The 24,518-nt window shown below is 39.2% G+C and overlaps 1 protein-coding gene across 36 annotated transcripts in view; it reads right to left on the bottom strand.

Annotated features, from left to right (window-relative positions):
• The window catches only part of Zbtb20 (zinc finger and BTB domain containing 20), a 716,739-nt gene that overhangs the window by 111,371 nt on the left and 580,850 nt on the right, over positions 1-24,518 (bottom strand). For 5 of the 36 annotated variants that reach the window (XM_076942954.1, XM_076942928.1, XM_034514930.2 and 2 more), the window contains one exon: positions 1,040-1,203. The exons of the other annotated variants lie outside the window; for them this stretch is intronic. The gene's annotated coding sequence lies outside the window, so the exon portion shown is untranslated. The remainder of the gene's footprint in view (positions 1-1,039; positions 1,204-24,518) is intronic. 36 annotated transcript variants of the gene reach the window in all.

The following is a 24,518-nucleotide window of genomic DNA, read 5'->3' as shown; positions in this document are numbered from 1 at the left end:
AAACTGTGAATTACATCAAAGTGGGTATTGAGAATATCAATAACTACTTATAGGCTTCTTAATATTTCTTTTTAACACTCTGAATTTTCAAATTTGATCTTAAAGCACACAACGACAGAATTAGAAAAGCATTGCATAGCAAAATATATCTTGTTAAAAACCGATCATTTACATTTATTATAATGTTTAAAATTCATAAAAGTACAAAACAAAACAACAACAACAACAACAACAACAAAATCCAAATGGCTAATTAGATTTGTTTTACAAATTTTTTCAAGACTTCTGAGTCACAAGTATGAGCAATTTCACCTTCGAGGGTAACTTGTTTGAATAGTTAAAAAGGCCTCCCAAAATGAAAGAAAAAATCTCCATCATGACTGTAAGAGAGCCAGTGAAGAACTACACTCAGCAGAAATCAGTGAGCACTACGAGGCTTGCAAGCGAGCGACAGTGCAGACCTCAGAAGATGACTGTAAGAGACAACATCACACCGAGGATGGAGATGAAGCTTACTAGAAACGGGGAGAGTTCCCATCACTGACTGGAGAGACTGCACTTCAGCAGCTATGACAACACAGAGAACAAGCAAGAGCACCTGGGTGTGTATCTGCAGAAGAAAAGTATAGGACCAACTGAGCAAGAGGCCAGTCTAATTCTTTTGTCACTTGCCTTTGGAAGGCTGGCAAAAAAAAAAAAAAAAAAAAAAAAAAAAAAAAAAAGCCTGTACAAAGGACACATGTGTTCCTTTTCTGGTATTGTAACAGGCCCACCTAGATTTAGCTTTCGATTCCAGATGAGCTCCGACATGTTCAGACTAGCACATCTTTGCTCTGTAAGCACTGAGCTGCTAGCATTTTACTGGCAAATTCGCGGATCCCTAAATTTATGCACAATAGATGCCCTTAAATCTGCAAATCTTCTGTTTTATTCAAATTCTTCCTTGAGTTAATTTTTTTTCTCCATTTACTCTGCTAGTAATAAGCCAGAAAGTTAAGGCAGGCAACTCATATAGGAAAAAAAGTTGAATAGTACTTACCCTAAGTACAGTGTGCAAGCCTTAGTGGGCAATTCACTTTTTCTCTATGATAGTTAGAAGGGTATCCAGGTCTGAACTCAGCTCCTGCCCTTTTCCCTTCTGGAAAACTGAGGAGACTCACTGAAGGTGCCTCAGAGAAGAATCCCACAAACCGACAGCCTTACCTGTGGCCATTCAGAAGATTGCATTGGTGTGTATTTAAAACTATGAATAAAGTCAGAGACAGCGCATGCTCAGCAGGCAATTTAAAAATATTTATAACATTGTTGTCTCGAAAACAAATTTCCTCAAACAAAGCAAAACTACATTTCTTACCCATGCCAAATTTAACGTTCTGAGACAGAGCTGTTTTGGAGTTTTCCGTTGGGGGAAAAAGGTTTTTTTTTTTTTTTTTAAAATTTTGAGCCGAAAGAGAATACTTCTCCCTTCCCTTTTGGGTACTCTTAAAGGGGTGGAATAAATTTCTCTTCAAGTTTCAACAAAACTCACCATTGGTTATAGAAAAGACATTGCACATTAAAGGTCCACGAAAAATAATTTCAGAACAAGTAACAAGAAGCTAAAAAACTACAGGTCTGAAGAATGTAGCAGTCACCTGAATCTTTAAGCCTGTCTTGTGTGTTGTAACACAAAATCATACACACATAATCAGAATCTAATATGTTCGGTATGACAAGAATAATGCATAGACAACATTAGGCATATCAAGAAAAGTTATGCTTTTTTTCTAACTAAAATCTGAACTCTTCGAAACTAAAAAAGAAATACATCAAATTGTAGGGTAAATTCAGCAATAATTGTCAGTATAATTGTTTTGCACAGCAAGCGTGGAAAGATAGCTGATCATACATTGGTCAGCTAAATTTTGAGACAGATAAAAATTCGATCGAGTTAAGGTTTTAAAGTACTAATTGCAGCAGAACTGCCCGTCTTCTCCTGTTTGGGAATTTCTCTTTCCCTGCCTTGAATACCCTAAATACCCCATTTACCACCTATCACCAAACCCTGAACGAACAGCCCACAGATCTCAAAGACCTTATTTAAACCTCTTACTTAATCTTAAGTCTTTGAATAGATTGCAACTCCTGCTCCACTTTCCAGTGGTGCTCAGCTGGCCTCACAAAAGCTCCACAAACATATCCTTAACTATCTCTGATGTTTTCAAGCTCAACGGAGGGTGCCAAAAAGAAAAAAAAAAAAAAATCAAGGATCGGAAAAAAAAGTTTATTAAAGTGAAAGCAGGAGCCCAGATTTGAAGAAGTTGCCTCTACTTTTATTTCCCTCGCAACTCCCGCACAGGTGTTTCCTACCTCACACTGCTCTGCATGCTGCTGAGGAGGAGGAGTAAATGAAGGTGGGGGAGTGGGCCAAGGTCTGACCAGCAGGCATTAGGAGCTGCAGCCTCCTGTGTTAATGGATGTGTTTAGAAATGGACCCCCAGCCCCCAAAAGTCTGGAATGAGGTTTCTTTTTGGCAAATGATTAAACCACTATACCGAAATAATTAAAGCTTTGTCCTTAAATAAAGCATCAGATCAACAGAACAAAAACAAAGATAAAAATTGCACACACATATGCATGCATGCACACACTGACACACAGATACACAGAACTAGCGGGTGAAGGGAGAAGGAAATTAAATAAAAGAAAACAAACAGAGTCCTAACAGGCCATTCTCCAAAAAGAAATCTAAATAAAAAGTCATATGATATCTGATAGTGCAGGACGCGTCGCCAAGAACCAGAGCGGATTGCCTCCAGGAAGAAAGGGCCAGTGTATTCCAGCTCAAAGACCTTTTCTTTCTTCCTCCTCTATTTTCCCCTTTCTCCTCCACTGTGAGTGTGTTACTCTCAGGTCAGACCTACGAAGAGTCCCAGAATGACAGCTATCACCTCTCACTGTACTCTCACAACACAGCTAGCTGACTGAACTGCCTGAGTTAGATTAAGGGGGTGGGGGAGAAGGCTGCGATGAGCAACAGCCTCTTCCTCTTCCCTCTCAGAAAATCCTCTGGCCACCCCAAACAGCAGAGGGGGAGTGAGATGAAGGGGGAGAAGAGGACACTCACACACACACACAAACCAAAATGTGCAGGTACAACAGCTGCAGCAACAAAAGGATTCAGGAGAGGGGAAAAACAGAGAAGAGAAGAAAAAGAAACCAAGCAAAGTGTGTGTGGGGGGGGTGGGGTGGGGTGGGGAGCAAGGGCAGAAAAAAATCCCCAAGCCTCTTGCCTCCAAGCTAAAACTTTTTAAAGACTTTGTTTCTTTTATTTTTGGTGACTGACTTTCAGTTTAGGATCGTTTGCTCCTAAGCACCATTAAAAGCATTACAAACTCTAGAAAAATATAGACATTTGAGTGTAATTCAAGAATTTTCCTCAGGAAAACATGTAACTGTGACAAGTGACCTACCCTAGAAATTTTGGATTTGCCCAAACTTCCCTTACTTCTAGTATCTTTCCATGAGGTCAAGTGCTAGCTCGGCCACCCAGTGCCAGGTTTAATTTGAGGGTCATTACTGAAGGAGCACAAACATGGAAGGGTCCCGAAAAGACTCCTTGTTATCTAGTTACTTCAAACACAAGGCACTCAGACCTCCCAGCCGGGAGGGCTGACTAGTGAGGCGTTGCCCTCTGCCCCATAAGTACTGTGCCCTTTAGAAACACAGAGAGAAACACAATTCATACATATGGCAAAATATACATGCCTGTAGTTTTTCTTATAGTGTCCAGCCTCGGGGATGATGAATATGTTTTATTTTTCCATAAATGGGAGGAAGAGGAGGAGAGAGTTTCTAACTCGTGAACAACTGTTGTAGTTGTTTCCCTGAGCCACAGTTAGGTAGCTGCTCAGCCTAGTCTGTATTTTCGGGGGTTTGTGGTGGCGCTTGTAGCTATTTCCCCTCTGCTCAGTTTAGTGACCATTATGTACCTCAAAAGATTACCAAACGACACTCAAAATATAAACACATTAAGAGTAGAACTTTCAGAAAGAAAGCATTTCCTTGGGATTGTAAGTCAAAGATATTACTATAAAAATATAAAATGTACAGCATGAATTAAAAGATAAAACTGTTTACTATACTTTGCACATACTGTTCACATCCTGATTTTTCATTTGCTGGAGGATTAATTTGAAAGTGATAAGCATTCTGGAATGTTTGCTACAAACACAAATTCATAGTGGAAACACACATAGGCAAAACATCGAGCAGAATACAAAGCTACGTGGCAATCAGAATTGTTAAAAAAACCTCTGTCTAGACTATATTTTGCTTGAACTAATATATCATAGATGGGACAAGTAATCTCTCTAGAGGTTTGGTAATTTATATCATAGAAACAAAATATAAGCGATCAACATCTACCTTACTACCTTTTCTTTATAACTGACAAGTGACACAAGAGATGCCCTTTACACAGATGGATGCAAAAACTTAGGAGATCAAATGAACTGATGTACCCCATTGGTATTTTGGGAGCTCAAATTCCATAATTAACTTTTTGCCCAAGTGGCAAAAGTAGAGGATGTTCTTGCTACTAAATTAATTATTTGATGGACTCTCATTCTTTCTTCTACAAGATTTCAGGGACACAAAAATGGTACAGACATGCTAAGAGAAGATGCACCCTGAGCAACTTTTACTGTGAGTAGGGAAAGAACAGCAAAGCGGGCAGAGGAACAGTTGAATTTAGAAAGATGAGAAGAGGAGAAAAGAGCAACACAGCCAACTTAATTAGTCATTCCTTTTAATTTTTCATGTATATATGTAGGGGTGATGGAGAGAAAAGATAACTAGGTTTCTTTTGAATGTCTTTGTGTCTTTATAGAGTAATGTTCTGTTCCTGTCTCTTTCTTTTTTAGGCAAAAAACCTAATAAAAATAGAAAAACATATATCAGACATTAAGCCCCCCCTTCCCTTTGTAAAGAACTCTTTGTTCTCCAGTGAAAATGCTGAAAAATCCCCGGGCAGCTACTCCCTGAAACAAGTGCAAAACACTTAGAGGCTTTGGGCTGGCTGGGAGCCAGGAACCCTCCCGCTGTCTGGTTAGAAGAGGAAAAAAAGAAGAGAGGGGAAGACGGATGGGGGAGAGGGAGAGACAGAGAGGGAGGGAGGGAGGGAGGGAAAGAGGGAGAGAGAGAGAGAGAGAGAGAGAGAGAGAGAGAGAGAGAGAGAGAGAGAGAGAGAGAGAGAGAGAGAGAGAGGAGAGAGAGAAGAGAGGGAGAGAGAGAAATTAGAGCTTCCTTTTAACAGACATAGGAAGCAGCGTTTTTTCTTTTTCTTTCTTTCTTTCTTTCTTTTTTTTTTTTCAAAACTGGCGGTCAAGCGTTAAGTAACTCCCGTCTAAATCCACCTGCTAGAAATGAACTTGGGTACCCCCCAGGGGTGCACAAAGACAGGAAAGACAGTAACACACTCCATACTCTCTCCCACCCCCGTGTACTGCTTTCATTCTCCCAGCTCCCATACACAAATGCCCACAGCTTCTCACGCCGCCCCTCTTACCCCCCAACAACAAACACAGCAAAATACATGCTCCCTCAGTCTCCTTAAAAAAAAAAAAAAAAGCCTTTCCACCTCGGTTGCGACAGTGATAAGGGGTAGAACATCTCATACCTGGTGTGAATGCTAATCAGTCAGGAGTTCTCCTTTTCCCAAGACAGGGAACTGTTTCCTTCCAAATTTATTAGAACCTCCTCCACTGCCTCTTTGAAAAACCTTCTTTGTCACCCTCTCCCAAGTCCCGATACTTCTTTAAAAAAAAAATGGCTTCGGAGCTCCTTCTATTCTTGATATTGATTCTCTCTCTCTCCCCCCCACCCCTCCTCCTCTCTCCTGTCTGTGTCTCTTCTGAGTGGTCTATTGATAAGTCCCTGGAGGCACTGGGTCAGCCTGCCCGTAGGAAACCAGACACAATGCACAAATCTCCGAGTGCCATTCTGCCATCAGCAAGCAGACCACGTTTAGGAGAGAGAGAGAGAGAGAGAGAGAGAGAGAGAGAGAGAGAGAGAGAGAGGGAAAAAAAAAGTAGAGCAAGAGACAGAGAGAGAGAGAGAGAGAGAGAGAGAGAGAGCGCGCAAACGAGGGAGGGAGAGAGAGACTGAGAGAGAGGAAGAGAGAGGGAGGAGAGAGGGAGAGACAGAGACACACCGAGAGGAGAGAGAGTGTGAGAAAAAGACTGATTGGAACAGGAGGGAGGGAGAGAGAGAAAGGGAGAGGGAGAGAGAGCGCAAGAGGGAGAGCGACACTGCCAGTCAGGTTAATCATCCCTACTTTAATTAGCTGTTCGGCTTAGACATAAAACAATTGAATTTGAATGATCTGTCAGCAGGCTCGGCTGAACCAGAGGGGAAAGCGAATATTACAAAAAGACTGTTGGTGTGTTCTGATAAGCAATACTGCTCGTACTGACAAACCCTCAAAGGGGGAACTATTAAAACTTACAACTAAACAAAAAGTGCAGATACAAATGGCTCTAGATAGAGGTCTTTTTTTAAAAAAAAAAATTGCAGTTTTCTCCCCTAGTTTTAGAAAATGTAGATATTTGTAAGCAGGGGCCGGCATGTTAGGGGTTTGTGTGTCATGTGTGAAAGTTTATTAACGATGGTCTAGGAGTGTAGCAGACAGATGCTGCAGAGAACAAGACAGGTACAGTCAGATGCCGAATCTAGATCTTGGAGGGAGATGGATGCTGGCAAAAAGAGGCACCATGGCAAGAGATGAGCACAGACAAAGTCAGTGGGCAGACAGGCAGACAGATTTTAGGCACGGCACAATCTTGTCTAAAAAGGCAAAAGTTCTGATGCAATAATAGGTGCAAAACAATCCATCCATCCTCTTCTCCCGGGTGCACTTCAAGGTACAGTTAAAATGGATTAATCTTTGTGACAAACAGAGCTGGCAAGGCAGACTACGGCAGACACTGAAGGGGATTTGCAGACCCAGAGAATACAAAGCTGGAAAAAGACCTAGAGATGAGCCTCTCCCACCCCTAATTCAGCGAGGGAGGAAACTGAGGCTCAGGAACTCAGAGCAATAAATCACAAAAAGGCAATACCTGTGTTAACACTAGAACCCTAGAGTTCTAGAGGCCTGGTAAGCTGTTTCACATATCACTGAACCGCTGGAATTTCTCGAATATTCTGGCTCAATAGATATGAAAATCACTCTTGCCTCCAGAGTAGTAAGATTCCTCCGTCTAAAGAATTAGTGAAAATCTCCCCTCTCCAAAGGTCTATATCCAAGGGGAAATAATCTTTTGGGTCAGTTTGAAATGACAGGCCTAAAGGATTTAAGTTCTCCATTCATTTTCAGGGTAGAGCAGAGAAATGTAACATTATGGGGGTCCCGTCTGAGTAAGATATAGCTTGTGCTACATTTTCAAGCTAACACAGTCAGTGGGTTGATCTGCAAAGACCTCACTCAGAGTTTACAACCTCCTTGGTAAAAATCATCTGCTACCAGGTAAAAAGATGTCGGTTTTTCATACAACACATTTCTAAAATACAGGCACAGTGTGGGTGAAAGAGATTGGGTCTTTCAGTTTATTATGGTTTTAAATTACTAATGAGATTTTCTACCTAGAAGATTAGCTATGGGCAACTTTTCTGATATATTTCAATAGAAAACAAGCCACCAAAATAAAAGGGGCAATTATATTCTTTGCTCATGAATTTGATTATATCTTTTTGGGGACACAGGATCACAGTTTGTACAGAGCTCTCTCTTGACAACAAAAAATTGAGGGTGCATGCTTTAAAAGGAGGAGGTGCTTATAAAAAGAACAGTGCCATCAGATGTTACTGGAGAGATTAAGCCTCTTGTCCTAAAACAAGAATCATGATGTGTATAAAAGCAAAACTGTCAGTCATGCTTCAGTAACGACGGCTCTACTTAGGGTGAGAGAAGAAAACCGAAAGAAATGTCAGGCACCTGGAACTCACTCAAGAGCAAGGCATCCGAAAGAAGTCCTAGCCAAAGTGATTTAGTTCGTTTGCACACCGACCTCTTTACCAACAGCTGCTGTGACTGGTTAGAAATACAAGGTCCACAGCCAGTTTGGAGGTGATGGAGAGAAAGAACTGGTTTTGACATTGGCTGATCCTCCAGCAGGTCTCAAAGTATATGTTAGGAGAAGCCCAAAGCAGGGAAGGGAGGTGTTTACAAATGATTGCAGGCACAGTGCGTATAAGGGCCACAAGCTGCACAGCAAACACAGCTTTATAACATTTCATGAGACACAGCTTTGCTTTGAGCCTCAGTTTTCCCATCCGTAAAAATGTGATGTTTCTGGCCCAGTTCTGTGTGGCAGAGATTAATAGAAGCAATGAACACAGATCCGTAACTACCTGGCAGTTACTGAGAAAGACTAAATAAGCAACATTATGAACTGTGGATGTACAGGGTGTTTTCTATTCAAAGCCTGACAGTTCAGGACATAGACCAGACAAGAAAGCTAAGTTTGAAGATGCATGCAGACTTTTATTAGAAAGGGCTGTCAATAGAGATTAATGAAGTTTAGAATCCCACATTTCTAAAATACTTGCAACGTGTTAGGTCATCTGAAGGCCAGGGAATCTCAGTATTCCCAAATTCAAGAAATATTTCCTGGCTCACAATAAAGACGATAGCCGGTATATTCTAGGTCAGTTGCTTTGGATTCAGCACTCTATTATGAATTACTGTCACAGCAACACTATGAGTTAGGTACTGCGGTGCCTCCACTTCATAGCAGAGGAGACTCAAGTACAGTGAGGTCATGGAATTTGCTAAGTTACAGAGCTGTAAACAGAGCGGGGATTAAACACTGGCAACATGACCCTAAGCCTGCATTCTCAGCAACAGTGCTAGCCTGGCACCCAGTAGGTTTCACGAACCAATCGGTTAAATGAACAGCAAATGAATAAAATACTTCTAGAAATATCATTAGAAACAATGTAAGTCTCAGCATCACCACTTTAGAGGACCTTGAGCTTGGACTATGTGGTTGGTGCCTCTCAAGGCACAGCCCTTGATCAGAAGCCAGGGGGCACATGCCCTGGTACAGTGCTGAGACTGGGCGAGGTGAAGACTGCTGACTATGGCCACCCAGGGCATTTAAGTAACTGATGGTATTTTTAGCACTTTGAGGGTAGTGTTAGCACACAGGTTATTAATTGGCTTAATTCCAGCTTGGATAATTACATCGTGTCTCTTTAATTTTTCCCCTGACAATGCTATCCGTCACTCCCTGTCACAGACGTGCTTTTTTAAAAAGCATATGAACACACACAAACATGTAGTTATATTTAAGGTTTGCATAATCACTTAGGCTGTTGCTTCCCCCTCCACATGAAATGTGTAGTGTATAGTAGACATGTAATAAATAAATGAACAAGGAAAAAATGAAAATCATTATGAAACAAAGATAACTAGTTGAAGCCAGAATTTTTTATTTGGTAATCAAATAGACAGATTATTAAACCATTTTCTTGGTGACAGGATTAATATATATATATATATATATATATATATATATATATATATGAATTCACATATATATGTATATATGTATATATGAATATATATATGTGAAAATGAAAAATATATTTCAAGAGCTGATGACCTGCTTATGATAAAATAATTTCCTTATAAGGCATATTTTAAGCATAAATATGTCAGTGAAATTTCTGATATTTTCAGAGTACACAAAAGACCAAGTATTGTACATATAATATGCCAATATAGTTCTCATTTAGAATAGTTAGTAATCCAGTCATTTGATCTTGACTCATTTGGTGGTTGCTTTAAATCTCCAAACGTATTATAGGAGAAAACCTAGTTAAATAAGTGCAGAAGCTTGACAATCAAAAGTAGACACACCCCTCTCCTTTTCCCAAAGAACTTTTGGTTTATGAGAGACTGGACATGTTCACACAACACCATAAGCATCTCTCAGAGGACTGTGTGTTAGTCACATGCACAAGTAAGCAGCTTCACCCATAGTACAACACATTTTATTGGTGTGTACCTACATGAATAAATCACCAATTCAAGGCATACGGAGAACAAAAAAGGGGTTAATTTATTTACTATGCATGAGAGTTTCTAGATCTTTGCTTCTCCAGCTTTTAGTTCAAAATTCCATGCATAGTCTGCACATAATAATAAATGCCATAAGTCAGCATATGCTAGAATTTGATTTACTTTCAAGCACCTTTTCTGGTTCAGCTCTTAGTCTTCCTTCTTATACATCCTTCAAATGATTCTTTGTGGCCCTCTGTGAATCACCACTTAAAAGTCAGTGCTTATGGGGTGACTCTAATGCTATAGGAAGACTGGTATCAAACAAGTCCTGTTTCCTTTTGAGAACCAAAGGCTCATTCCTTGACATCACCTGAAACCAGGCTTAAATACCATAAACAAACAAACAGCCTATCCTCATGCCTTTGGCACTGGCCATCTCTCAGTGACAGTCTTCTTATTACTTACTCATGCTTTGAAACTGACCTCTGCAGGAACAAGTCTTACCATTTTGCTTGGCATATTTAATATATTGCCACACATGACTACCACTCACACTGGTAGACAACATCCATAAAAGCTGTAAGTACCAACTATTTCCACAGCTCTTAACACAACGTTTTTATCTTGGCCTTTTGTTGCCAGTATATAAAATGAGTACACATATTACCCTAACACTAGTAATTTTATGTTGTAAATAATATTATTCAGTAGGATATTTAAAAGAATTAGCCAAATGAAAGTACTCATATTGTTTATTTATTTTATAGCCTCACCAGTAATTTTTACAGAAGTCCTTAGAGAACATATTCCAAATTCAAAGCTTAAGTTAATTTTGAATTAGAAGAGAAAGTGGACGTTATTCATCCTGAATTGGTAGATGGTAAGCAAGTCCTTGGTTTTAAAATGCATTCGAGTGATATGATAGAAGAAAAAGGTTTTCAAGAAAAGCTTTCTCTGTAACGGAGGAAAGCTAAGTTGTAGAGATGACTTTTCTGATAAGTTTACGGTCAAACAACTGATGCGAAGCACCCACTTTGGGAATCATTCACCTGCTCTTTTCCATGTTTGCTCTGCCCATACTTGGCAAGATGGCTTTCATTGTCTTCACTTGTACCATCTTGCTCTGTGTCCTTTTGGATAAAATCTTAAATTCTGGTGCTAAGAGAGAGGTAACTCTGGACTTAGTCTTCTGAAGATATTGCAAAGGAACTGTGCTAGACAGATGAATGAATAGCCCCACAATACACCCATATCCTAATTCCTGGAACTTGTAGGTTACCTTATATGGCCAAGGGGGTCTTGTGGATGTGTTTAAACCAACACCGTGAAGATGGGGAGATTATCTGGGATTTCCTAGGTAGGCTATAAATACAATCACAAGTTCTCGTAAGAAAGAGGTAGGAGGACCAGTCAGTTGACATACTGGCAAAAGAAGTTGGAGTTGGAGCTATCCAAGAGAGTAGTCATAAGCCAAGGAGTGCAGAGGTTTTCAGAAGATAGAAAAGGCAAGAAGGTGAACTGTCTTCTAGAGTCTCTGAAATGAAGGAGCTCCAGAAGGACCCTGACTTAGTGCAGTGAGACAAATTTAGACTTTTGCTTTCAGAACTATAATGAGGATAAATACGCATGGCATTAAAGTATCAGGCTTGTGGTAATGTCTTATAAAAGCCCAGGAAATTAATATAGGTACCATCAGCTACTTGAATCTGGATGTTATCTCTTGATATAACTGAAAAATTCTTAGCTCTTTTTTTTTTTTTTTTTTGTTTTAAATTCATTTTGGTAGACATATTACGTTGTGGTTCGAACTGGGTTTATGTTACCAGAGCCTTTATTAGTCAAATTGCTTGGTTGGCAAATCAGTGATGAGCCTTTTCTTTTTTCTTTTCTAGGTCCACATAAAGCCACACACTTAAACCATGTAATTAAGGGGTCCACTGAAGATCTGGGTAAGGCATTGGCTGAGGGCTGGCACTTACATTTCTAGTTAATTTACAGAGGTCATTCTAGATAGGAGGAAGCTGAAGGATCTGCATCTGATTCTTTTTTATGTTTACTTTTCTTTATATGTATGTGCCTTTATGTATGCTATAGGTGTACAGGTGCTCACAGAGGCCTCAGAGGGCATCACATACCACATGGATGGTGTGATGCTCTGACCTGGCCATGTTGGTTCTGGGATACAAATTTGGGTTCCATGGAAGAGTAACTTCTGAGCCATCTCTCCAGCACCTTGGTGTCCATTTTTTGAGGAAATTTTTTGTTCTTTCCCAATGGAGGTCAGAAACAGAGAAATAAACAGCTCAGGGCAGCACACCTATTGCTAACTTCTTTCAGAAAACCTCTTGCCCTACTGTATCCCTGCCATTCAGTTACTGCATGCAGTCTGTTGGCCAGTGCTCCTATGAGAATGCTCCTTAGACAGTAGCAGCATCAGCGTTGGTTACAAACCGCTGGAACTGTAAATCCCTGTGCCTTACTCTATCAGATGCTCAGCGGTAGATGCCAGAGTATCCATAATTTGGTAAGCCTGTTAGGTGACTTTAAAGTCCTGTTGAGAACCACTGTCAACTGGGTAAATGACAGTGAAGTTCAATAAGGGTAAGAAAAACCATGCTGAACTGTGAGGTTATCTACTAGCCTCGGCTGTGGCTCTAAAACTTGACATGGCTCTAAAAACTGGCTACGTGGCCTTAGCCCACGACTTTAATCTCATCAACAATAAGGAAGAACAAGTTCCATTTATGCAAAAGAAGTTATTAAAACATAAATATGAAAAATTCATAGCTCAGAATTATTTATTGTGGAAGAAATGCAATTTGGACTGCAAGTGTTCTAGAACCAAGGTGCTGAGGACATCTTGATATTTCACATCAACAGAGGCTCTGGGACAGTAATGATAAAAGGCTTAGGAAGTTTCAAGTTTCAAGTTGCAATGATGACTGGATGTTTGTGCACAATTGAAGGGTGTGAGCTGAGTAAGAGGTCCTGGCATTGTTGGTCTCTAGGACTAAGTGGCGGGTTTTTTGACCTGAAACTCTCCCTGTTTATTGGACAGCAGGATTTAGTGACAGCTTTGAATTCTGTCCTGACAACAAAGACCAAAGCCTGTGGGAATCATAATCCATGACTCTTCCTCAGTTTCCAGGTGTGCACTGTTTAGCAAAGTGGTCCATTATCACTAGTACTTCTAGACAATATTTGACAACAGATGCTCCAGGAAACCAAACTGATTATGTTCACCTCATTTTCAATGGAAAAGACATAAATCCTAATAGGTGAGAAGGGTTGTTCAAATTAGGATCGAGGTCCTTTTTAGATACAGAAGTCTACATTCTTCATCGGTTGTAAAGAACTAATACAACCACATTAGATATAATACACATTAGATATAATAGTGCTTTTCACTGGAAACTATTAGGATTCTGTCCGTATTTGAGTAACATAAACTCTGTATTTATAAAGGTTTCTTTTTAAGTGGAAAAAACACTTCATACAAGGCAGCTAAATATCTTAATTTTTCCTTCTTGCATGGAATCATATAGCATATACTCCTGTGTCCTGAAGGAGCTTCCTTCCTCTGAAGAGCAAAGCCTCCACATCATGTTTTGGTAATTCCTCTGTGCCTTGCAGGATGGCTGTAGTACGACACAGGTTCACATTGGGTCCCTGCTTCTGCTAAGCCTGTCACAGTGTGTGAGTGGGGAGACGCAGATGTCCCCCTGAAGAGCTTTGTGTCCTCAAGAACATCATCTGTCTTTCTAAACATCACAGACTTTCTACTTGTAAGATGTGAATAACATGTGCCTTGGCAAACTTACTACTTGTTCTAAGAATTAAAATGAATGATGTATCCAGGATGCTTTGTGAACTACGGATCCTGGTTGGTGTTGTTATTTTGATTACTTACTTTTCAGCAGGACAGTGAAGGTATGTATAGCACACTGGGAATGCTAGCTTGTATATTTTTTCAATGTATGTTGTTCATACATTCATGGTCCCTTCCTCAACAATTCTAATCTGTCAGGTTAAAACTAAAATGGTAATTATGGATGTATTTTCTTAAAGTCTCCAGTGTTATCTTTCTTTGATCATGATTAGCTGCATGCTAAACAGACAGTGCTGCAGAATTTATTGTAGTTACATTTTGGACAACTTGAAAAGATTCCCTCAGTAAGAATAAATTCAGAATTACAAACTAGAAAAAGACATGACACCCAAAGTTGGTACTGGAGTTTTAAAAATGTCTACAAAGGCCATTCCTCCATTGCTTAATACCAAAGATCTATTTAGAAATGCTCCTTAGCTCAACAAGTGTTTCGGCAGGAACGTTTGTAGCAAAGACAATCATTCTTTAAAAGTCGATTTAAAAGAACAGGAACATGCATTCTGCCCCAAAGCAAACAGTTACTGCTTTAATTACTCAAATTGTTTAAAGAAATCTGTATTCTGTGTTCAGATGAAAATCTCCTACATTAATCCTATTTAGGCAACTATATGAGAAGGTGGTACCCACTCTGAGTCCTGTAAATAGAAAGGAAATTATGGTATATTTTATTATAAATCATTAGTGTAATTCTGCAAAGAATACATCTGAATATTATGAGCTGCTGTTTAAATGTTTGTGTAGTCAGTCGTATCTTTTCTGCTGTGCTCTCTTAACTAGGAGAACAAGCCCTGACTTACACTCTCGGAGTTTCCTTCAGCTTCCACTTGCTTCCAAACTATCTGCTGTTTAATTGGATTCACTTCTTATTGGCTTTTCTTGGGGGCAATTAATGCACACAACGTGTCTATAGATAAATGCATCATTATCACTGAAGTGAGAGTTGCAATTCTTAATTTTTTAAAAAAATTATGCACTGGGCCACTTATTTTTCCCATGTGACACCTAACCTGACTAATTATAGAAGTGAATAGAAAACATGATTCTCTTTTAAAATGCTCACTTTATGTGCAAGAGTTTTATGAATTCAACTAATGTGTCAAGTACAGTCATTCTGCACAATGACGTTGACCGTGAGGTTGGTTCTATGTGCAATTTTGACTGGAAATATTTTAAGTTAAAGCAAGCTATTCACATAAAATTACATAAACATAAATATGCATACTCTGACAGACATATATTTGCACATCCTTAAAATTAATGCAAAGAAAGAGATATTCCTTTGTTCTACTGGAATACAAATGGTGAAGACTAATGAATGAATAAATAAAGCACCAGGTAGCCAAATCAATGTCTGCTCAATTCTGGTCAAGGAGGTGAAGCGAGGTTTCCTTTTGAGTCAGAGAATGTAGTGGATAAAAGGACGAGAATAGCTGGGGGGATTTCCTGAGGCCATTGCAGACCAGCTCAGACGCTGTTAAGAGGCTCATTTTCATGAGACTTTTGGTTGCATTTGTCACACTTGCTTTAGGTCCCCTGGAGCATTAGGTGCCACATCAGAGCACAACAAGAACAAGGCTAAACACAGAAGGGACACGCTAAGGCTTTCTCTTTTTAGACACAGATGGCCTGGAGTTGGTAGATACTTTCAGGACTGGATTTTTACTTTTTTATTATTTTTATTTTTTGCTTTCCCACCTGAACTCTTACCTATTCCTTCAAAAAGGACTAAGTAGGAGATAATTTTTTTCAATAAAAAAACTAATTTCCCTTACGTAAACAGACTACCGATTCTAAAATTTCATTGGTATAATGATTCCCATAGGTAGGAGACTTAAAAAAAAAAAAAAGAATCCTTACCAGACAGTAAGTTTGTTCTAGATTAAGGATTTAGCTACAGTTTGGTGCATATTTGTTCTCCATTAGGCTTGGTACATATTTCAACTTTTCACTACTATATTAAATTATTAATAATTTGAAATTAGTAGCTGGTGCTGCCACCATTTTTCTGCAATAGTGCCAGTCATTTCTTCTAAGTTTGTTCAGAACAAAAAATCTGAAATCTAATTTGTCAAGAAACTGAATGTGAAGTTCAGGAAGAGGACAAAAATCAGCACAAGAAGGAAGTGAGTCTTAGACTTCCTCAGCTCATCCCTCAACTCAGACATGATGGGCACGTGGACCCCTGCTACCAGGGGAAGCCACAGGTTCAGAGACTCGACAACATGCAACTTAGGAGGCAGCAGAAATGTGCTTCCCACTAGGCCTGTCTGACCTAGTTTGGTCTCTTATTTCTATCCTGTATCACCAGGGATTTAGGGTCCCTGTGTGGATTGTCCACATGTTTCTTGCCATGGAAGGAATAAAATAGATGATGATTAAAATAATTACTATATAAAAATACATGTCTGTATTATATATTAATAACATATGTACAGTTACTATGTATGGGTATATTTGGAATATCTATCTATGTATCTATGTATCTATGTATGTATGTATGTATCTATCTATCTATCTATCTATCTATCTATCTATCTATCTATCTATCTATCTATCTAATATACTAAAGCCAAACACTACTATTTTATGATAGCTACTAGTTATTAGCATTTACAATATGTCAGGTATTATCCTCAATAATTAACATCTATTTGGCTACATCTCATAGCATCTTTATACAATGTATAACTTACTGGCATCATAGGTTTACAGTTCAGATAAATGAGGCACTCAACTAGTTAAGGACTAAAGCCCAAGCTACTGCCTCTTTCACAGCGTCTTCCTAGTCTTCGCCCTCCACAATGTCCCTATCTTATTCTTTTAGGAGTTTGTATTTTTTAGGAGATGATCATTACCTCTTGGTTAGGAGCAAAATTCAAATGTTATCCAGCAAACAGTTTACTTTTAGGGACCAAAAATTTAGAGAAAATCCCCACATCTAAAGCAAAGAAAGCACCCAACAAGATATTATAACAAAAAGGAGCAATTTTGGGCAAGGTGGGCTTTCTCTATTAGTCAAGTCATAACATGTATATAAATTCAACTTAATTAAATGCATATTGAATGAATGTCTATTGTGAGCTAAGGGCTATACTAGGACCTAGAAGCTCCAAAGTTCAGTAAGAAATCAATAACCTTATACTCAGAATATAACCAGTACATGATTAAAACAAAACAGGAAGGAATCATAAGACTGGCTAATACAATTTCTGTAGGGTTCAATGGCTTGAGAAATATCAAAGAAGACTAAGTATATGAGATGGACTTTAGAATATGGGGGAATCTCAACAATTAGACATTGGAAGGATGTGGTTTAGGCAGGTGATTTGGAATGAGTTAGAGCATGAGGAAAGGAAAGTAGACAATGCGTTTTGGGATCGACCTGACTGGCTTCTAAGACATTCATAGGTTAACAGTAGGAGTTGGAGATGTCAGGGACAGAACATCCAGTTGGAAATATTCAGTTGTCTGTAGGAAGCTTCCAGAATCTACAGGTTGGTATTAGATTCAGATTATTTTGAGAGAAGGTTTGAAAAGCTGCTTAGATTACAGAAAAATAGAGAGGGATCACAGAGCCTTGCATCTGTGCACTGATGACGGGGACATGGATGAAATAGCAAGATGAACCACGAGATGAACTGGTGAACCATGAAAACAGAGGCTCTGAAGCACAAAAGTAAAGAATGCTTCAACAAATAGAGGTTGGTGGTCAAGAGCCAAGTCAGAAACAATGAAGCTGGTGCTGCCAGGTATACTTAAGAGCTAGAGTCTTCCTTAGTAAACTCATCTTGAAAACACCATCTCCTATTCCTTGCCTTATTCTTTTTCTAGGCTTATGCAGAAACCAAATTCTAAGCTAAATATATTATAAATACTATATTAAACTAGTTAGGAGACATGATATTGATGCTTTAAGAGCAGTCAGTAAAATTCAAACGTCATTATTTTATTTTTATTTAATAGACAACTGAGATTCCTGATACAAATGTCAAAATTATTCCTTGGTAGGAGTGTGAATTTATTTGAATGTTATTTAGCAATTTTTTGATCCTTTCCTATTTGCCAGACATTGTGCTAAGTATTGGTATCAGTAGAATTTCCATAAACGCTTAGCTGCCTTCTACCTAGACGTGCTGCTTGTTACATCTTTACTGTGAGAAGTTTAGGGTCTAGCCTTTAAGAGTTTGCGTTAAGTTCATTTTAATGTGTTATTTTCTGTTCCTTTTTTTTTTTTTTTTTTTTGCATTTAAGTAATTTCTTTGTGTCATCCAAAGATGCTTTAGAAGAACAAGCAGATTCAAGGCCACCACAGGAAACGGGGTTCTTGTTTTGACTTGTTGGCAATATAGCATGTAGGCAAACAAGAAAAACTTTTCTATTAATTAAAACAACTATAGGAATCTTATTTTTTATTGTACCCATGTATAAAAAAGAAAGGCAAGAAGGAAAACCAGTTTCAGCTAGAGAACTGGAAAACAGCTTCAACTGTAGGTCAAAATTAATGGATGGAAGCCACATAGGAGACCTCCAAGAGCTGCTCTTGGGCTTACTTCTGAGTTCATGGGTATAAGCACTTTTGTAATAATACATGAATTTTCAATACTTCCCTTACACAGCTCTTTAACCTCTTCATGTATATTTTTCTCTTACAAAACAGAAATCTTGTACATACTGTTTTGTAACCTGCATTCTCTTAAGGCATATATTTAACATCCTAAATGGTATTCTATTTTGTGAATGTATCAATATACAGTATTGTACAGCCCCATTTGTAGCCCTTTTTCTTGCCATCTGATTTTCATAATTTTGAACGATACTTTTCTGAGCATCATACTCAGAAAAGCCTGTGCATCGGTCTTATTTAGTGGAACAATTGAGAGCATTATCACTACTGCAGGCAGGTAAGGAGTCTTCATCCAACCACCGCAAGTGATGAAAGCAAAGTCTCAGAACTGAGCCGTGATGGTAGGGAAAGTGAGAGAAGTGGGTGTGACATAAATATGGAGTGATGGAGATGTCAAGCTGGAGAGAACATGGCTTGTCTGAAGGGAGCAGCTGCCACTCCGTTCCGGTGCTGGTGCCACGTGCGGATGCGGCTCTAATGCTGCCAGATCTTCAAGTTTTCGAGAGAAGCCAGAAAAATCGGGATATTTTGAAAATCTCTTTGTATTTAAAAGCTGGGTCTAATTATTTTTTAAAATATTCCACAGATCAAATATAAAATAAGAACAAAAATTATAGACTAGCTAGATGCAGCTCGAGGCCATGGGTTTATAGCTTCCAAAGAAAAGAAAGGGAAACAAGGTAGCTGGAGATCTCTATCTAGGGAGAAACCGTATGTGTGAATCTATTTCTTGAGTTACGCAAATGGTATTGAGTTACGCAAATCGGTTCAGGTATTTCTCCTAATAGGAATGAGATATGGAGAACTGGAATCCCAATGTAAACCTTGGGAGGCATGTAAATCCAGCCCCTCATTTCACATGCACCAAGAATTAACCAGAAGAGGCCTCTAACTAACTTTGAACTTTTCAAACAAACACGCTTTAATAATATGACTGTAACCCTGGCACCGTATGTTGATACCTAATGATAATTTCCATTCATTATCCATGGGAACAAATATTTCCCATTAGTACCCACCTGCACCACTTCCTTTTATAAAGAGGAGGTGGTATTTGGCTATGTTCTGGTTCTGATTCATGAGAAATCAGACCAAGCCTAACATTTCTGTTCTTAACAGATTTTGGTTTTCCAATCTGTAGAACACAATGTTTCCCTGGGCTCGGTTCTAGCATGCCAAGTTTTGGCTGGCCACAGACTTTGACATCTGAGTGAAAAATCTTTCAACAATGGCATTTAAACGGAAGAATCAACAGACCTTTAATTATAACACTGCTTGTAATTCCCCCCTCTCTTATCATGATGTTCAAATTGCCTCAAATCACTAACTGCATGGACAGCATGTTATTTCATTTGCCATTGGAAATATCATAATTTGGAAACTTGGTGGCTTGAGACTGTGTATTAATTTTTGAAATATCAGTATTATTTTATTCACCATAAATTAAAGAGGCATATGGAACGAAGGTCAAAATTACTGATTCATTAGAAATAAGAAACAAAAAATACTCAGCACATAATTTCTCAACTTATCTAAAATGCTCAAGATCTATTTAGATAGCAGGATTTCTATCTATTTGGATGTTAGGCACTAAATGTATAGGAATGGGATTCCCTTGGAGTGTGGTTTTACTAGGTGCTTCTGTACTTTGCCCTAAAATGTTAGTTGATCATTTCTTTTAATGACACAGTCTCAGAGTATGCTATTTCCCTTACATAATAACAGAAGTTTCTTCTGCTAAAGTACATGAGAAAGCCTTTGAAAGCTCCCTTTTTAGAAGTCTATGTTGAAAGGTACTTAATTTATAGCCAATCTGACTATCTGTGTATACTTAGTTGGAAAATTGGGGTTAAAAAGTAATTACAGAAAATGTTTATTTCTATGTTCTATAGCAGTTAGATAAGTTTTTGTTTATTTTTATTTTATAGAGCTTGGTTATATGTGGAAACTAGGCATAATTACAGTTCCTTTTTCATCTTGAAGAGAAACTTGGCTTTGGATTTTCAGGAAATACATTTATTTAGACCAAACATTATGGTAGACTACTATGTACACTTTCTAATTTTCATAATATGCCTTCAGGATGGGTAAAATTCATCTGTCACTGATAAGGAAGACTGGGATAAAATAGAATCTGATCAATTGTTTTTGCCCATGCAGTTTAAGTGGTAGAGTTTGCACATGAATCGTCCATGCCTTCTGAGTCTCTGCTGTCTCCTTTCTTAGAGAAAACACTGCCATAAAATGTAGGCAACTTTTTCCAATGTGACCAGCCTTCCTCTCTGAATACAAAGAGTACTTGGTAGATAGTGTTATCTTTATTTAGCACTGTTTTGTAAATGTAAAATTGGTCTTTGCCTAGTATATGGAATTCATATTCAAGGATACATAAAAGAACCATAGCCTTTGATTTTCTGAAGGTTCATGGTTTCATATTTTGCCTTTTAATATATTTTATTTTTATTTCTGATCTATTTGTCTTCCTGTTCTGAGTGCTGGGATTACAGGTCTGTATGACCATACTGGATTTATGGAGTGTCCGTTGTCAGAGCCAGGACTCTGTCTACACTAGTGAGCCATCTACCTGTGGATCTACATCCCTAGCCCTCACACCTGACCTTTTATTGTTGATAAAATTGTGTCCTAAGTCCTGGTTCAGAAAATATGTGGTCTCTGTCTTTATCTATTTTGTTTATAAAATGCAGACTAGGAAACTAGTACTGACCAGCACATAGCAGTCAGTGAAGAATTAGATCCTCTTAGGTAATCAGTAGGAGGGCTCTACATCCAAACTGTTGGAGGGAGCAGAGATAGTAATTAATGATAATAACACATATTAAATTCATAATGAAATATCTCTGATCTTATCCACATATCATGTTTAATCTTTATCATGCTCCCACTTTATATATTAGGAAATAGGCTTAGAGAACATAAATGACTGGCTCAAGGTCATGTCTAGTAATTGCACCTGACTCCACAGCTTGTGTCTTCTCTCCTTTGCTAAGTAATTGGTAAATGTACATGAACAAAGTTCAAAGAGGCAGAGTCAAGGCACAATATTATGGTATACATGGAAGATGCAGCTGAGTCTAAGGAACTGAACTGGGAAGAGATCTGGAGAAAGTAGGTCTAGAATGGATGAAATAATTGCACATGTATCCTATTACAGCTCAGGGATGTATGTCTGAGAGGGGAGGGCAAACTGAAGTATCGGTGGTGCTTAAGATATAGAGAGCTTTGAGAATTTCATGTTCTTATCCAGTCTTACACACTGGGGGCAGGAAATAAAGCCCTGTTCAAAATTTCCTGGCTTTCCATGTGCTTAGCTTGAGGAGAGGGAGGTAGAGAATCCCAACTGTCAAACAATACTTTTTGAATCACAAATTTCTCTAAGAGGTTAAACCTCATCCAAACCTTCTGATACATTACTTTAATGATGTTACCAGCTAGTCTAACTGAGGGGAATTAAAGCTGAGGAACCACAGTTTAGGAGAAAGGACACGGGAAGAGGAGTGGTGGGGATGAGAAAGGAGGATCACAGACACTTTGCTAGGGATGCTTTGCAGGGTTCTGCTAACATCGTCAACTTAATCCTGCTTGCCATTTGATAGTAGGTAGGACTGGCTTGAGAACTGAATACAATTCCTGGCCTTAGTACCTCCTCAATCAATACTCATTAAGAAAATGGAATATTAAAGCTAATTTGGAAGTTGGTAATTTTAGATCTCCAAACTCTAACCTATTAAATTATAAGCCAGTTAGCCTACTGTGTCATATTCTACAGCCGAAGTCTCCTCTGCAAGAAAATTCTAGAAAGTGGAGACAAATTGGATGTCTCCATTCTGGCCTTCCTTCCTGTGTGGCCAGTCTAGCATACTTGAGTTTTCATGGGGTCATTAGAAAGTATACTGTGTGGATATTTCCAGTGTTGGAATCATGTGAGCTACAGGAAAATTACATTAGAAAATATGGGAACAGACGGGGCTGGGTTAAAGACATTGGCCTCTACTCTAGACTAGCACTGGGTCTGAGAAGAGTTACTTCTGAAATGCTTATATATACATTGTGACAGGGACAGTCAGAAGCAACACAAGGACATGACTCAACAAGAACTGCAAAAGTACTAAAATCAAGCACAGAGCAGACACCCTTGAACTATGGGTATGGAGATAGTAGAGCCTGGGTGTGGCTGGAAATGAGCATGTGAGCCTGCAGCTCAGCTTACCTGGCTTTCTTCCTCTTCCACCCCTCAGTTTGTACTATCCCTGGAGGGCTCTAAATTACAGTGCTTTTCAAATACATTTCAAATATATATCATCTTCTAACTTAAAGGAGAGAGGGGAGTATTTTGTTATACATGAGCTGATTTTGACAGTAAATTTGCATTTTGGATATGTTTTCTCACTTATAAGCTATGGAAATACACATTTTGTCTAAATATTGATAAAGCTTTAGAATGAATGTAAGAGATGGAATGAACCTAGCAGGTTACATAGCCCAGGCTGTATATCACAATCATGCCAGGGGGTTTAAAACATAGATCCCTCAACCTTGGCCCCTTCCTCTGTCTTCCCTAAGTTATTTTGACATAATGTCAGTTTGCACTACATGTAGCCAATTATAAGGACCAGGGATCTTACCAGTTTCTTCATTTGTTTTATGAGTGATCTAAGAATCTGAATGATAAGGAGTACAGTGACTTCTCTATGGTCACACAGGAATACGTTTTATGTGACAGTCAAGACAACAGATGATATGGAACTGATTTCTTTAGATCTATTAGAAACTACTTTATTTTAGAATATAGTTTATGTTTGTATGAATCAGTGATTCACTTCTGTGTATGCAACTCCCTCCTAAGAACAGAGAAAAAGGGAGAAAGGAAAGAAGGAACGGAGGGTAGAACGAAGAGCAGGCAGCAGAAACTGATGTGAGATAGGCCACCCGCAAACTCTCCAGGCTGCAGCGATTAGCTCTGTGCCTGCTCTCAGTCCGGTGAGGCAGAGACGACTCCAAAGGCTCATACCCAAGCCCCACTTGCTTTCCCTCTGCCCTGCAGTCTCCCATCTCCCAAAGCCCAGCAGACAGCTCATGGGTACTCACTCAACACCACTCAGTGTGTATGAAATTAAACTGGTGCTCTCCCCTCCCAGGCCTGCTCCTCCTCTGCTGCCCTGCTTCTGTTTATGGCTCCACTCAGGCTCAAAATCATAGAGATGTCTTTGGTGTCGGGCTCTCCCTGGCTTCCAAATATAATGCATTAATTCTCTTCTGCCATGTGTCATAAATCAGTGCTGTCTCTGCTCAGTCCCTCTGCCCATGCCCTACTTAGGGCCCACACTGCCTTGTTGCCTGGACTGCTGTGGGTCTCCCACCTTTCCTCTGTCCTCTGGTTTCTCTCCACTCTAATCTTTTTTCCTCACTGTTGCCAGATTAATCTTCTGGAGGACAGCTCTACTGGTTACTTTCTTACTGAAAACTTTCAATAGCTCCCCTTTGTCCACTGAAGAAAGTTCAGGTTCCTTGGGCTGGTAACCAAGCCTTTAATGTCTGGGGCCAGTCCACCTGGGCCACTTCATTTCCCTCTACTCATCATCTCACACTTCATGCTCTAGTTAAACACAACCACTTTGCAGATTCTTTACTCCTTTGATTCCTCCACACTTTGCTTATGGCTTCAGAGGTGGGCTTCCCTATAATCTTTGTGTGTTCAAATCCTTGGCTTTCATGGTGCGAACTCATTTTCATGTCTATGGCAAAGCTCAAGGTTAGCCCTCCTCTCAACTCTGAGAATACTTTACCTGTATTACCCATCTTTCTAATACAGATTCCAGCAAAGTAGGAACATATCTACCTCTCCTTCCAGGTGAGAGCATCTTGAAGGTAGGATTTGGGTCTCTCTAGCACTGAGCATACTGCTGTGCTTTTCATGAGAACAGGAAAGGCGTGGATTG

This window comes from Arvicanthis niloticus, chromosome 12 (genome assembly GCF_011762505.2).
Source record: "Arvicanthis niloticus isolate mArvNil1 chromosome 12, mArvNil1.pat.X, whole genome shotgun sequence".
NCBI classification, from domain to species: domain Eukaryota; kingdom Metazoa; phylum Chordata; class Mammalia; order Rodentia; family Muridae; genus Arvicanthis; species Arvicanthis niloticus.
This window is presented reverse-complemented; position numbering and strand designations above follow the sequence as displayed.